This window comes from Pinus tabuliformis, chromosome 5_1 (genome assembly GCF_031772625.1).
Source record: "Pinus tabuliformis cultivar Carrire ecotype Pingquan chromosome 5_1, CPIR1, whole genome shotgun sequence".
Classification (NCBI taxonomy): domain Eukaryota; kingdom Viridiplantae; phylum Streptophyta; class Pinopsida; order Pinales; family Pinaceae; genus Pinus; species Pinus tabuliformis.
In genome coordinates, this window is record NC_142305.1 from 581841496 (window position 1) to 581842552 (window position 1057).

Consider the following 1057-nt stretch of genomic DNA (forward strand, 5'->3'; position numbering starts at 1 on the left):
AAGAGAAAAGATAAAAACATGTTTATGTTAATAATTATTTGTGATATTTTTGAATTCTTATAATTCTTGTTAATATTTTAAGTTCTTTTTTATATTACTTTATTAAACAATTACCAAAACCAAAATACAAAGATCAAAGATATAGACCAAGACCTAAGGAGGCCTTCAGCAGAATGGAATTTGCTAGAAGATCTGGGCAGCTTTACCCCTATTTTGCTTTCTTGTTTATTTCTCAACTATGAAATTACTTTATTAAACAATTACCAAAACCAAAATACAAAGATCAATCGGCTACCAGTAAACTTAACAATCGGCTAGGTAGTTGATACCAGTAAACTTAACAATCTGAATGTGATTTTTACTTAAAACTTTCTTGATCACCTATTCTATTACTAGTCTCACTAATTCAGTTACTTGTTTGGAAGTGGATGTAAAATTTCATCAAAAGAACGACCCAACTTGCATCAAAATAACAACCGGAATCTTCTGACAAAGTCGATACCTCTAAACTCATATCTTAGTGTCTGTTTTCGCCTTTAGCATAACTCTTCTTGCTGCAGTGATGTAAAGCAGCTTATATGAAATAATTTATGGCGTAATTTTGACTCAATGGCTGGTTGGGCCTCACAGTTGCTTTTCTCTAACAGATTATGTATTCACTATTATAATTATTTACGACCCGAATCTGCTTACAGAGTGTATAACCTGAGATCTAGCGGTCTGCTCTCTGCAGTATAGCTAGTCCACATGTTTTTCTATGAAGATTTCCAAAACAATCTCTATTTTTTTTCATTCAAAAATAATTTCGTTGTCATCTTCTTTTCTCTTTGGTCATGCATCACGGTTGACCACTGATTCAGTTTGTTGCAAAATATTTAGTCTTTTCAATGAAGCTTCCCAAAACAATCTCTATTTTATTTCATTTTTTTCATTTAAAAAGAAAAATCGTAATCATCTTCTTTTCTCTTTGGTCATGCATCAGTTTGTTGCGAAATATTTTGTGCAGGTGTTTGACTCGCTCCATATGAACTGAAGTGATGCGTTGCTCCATTATGTT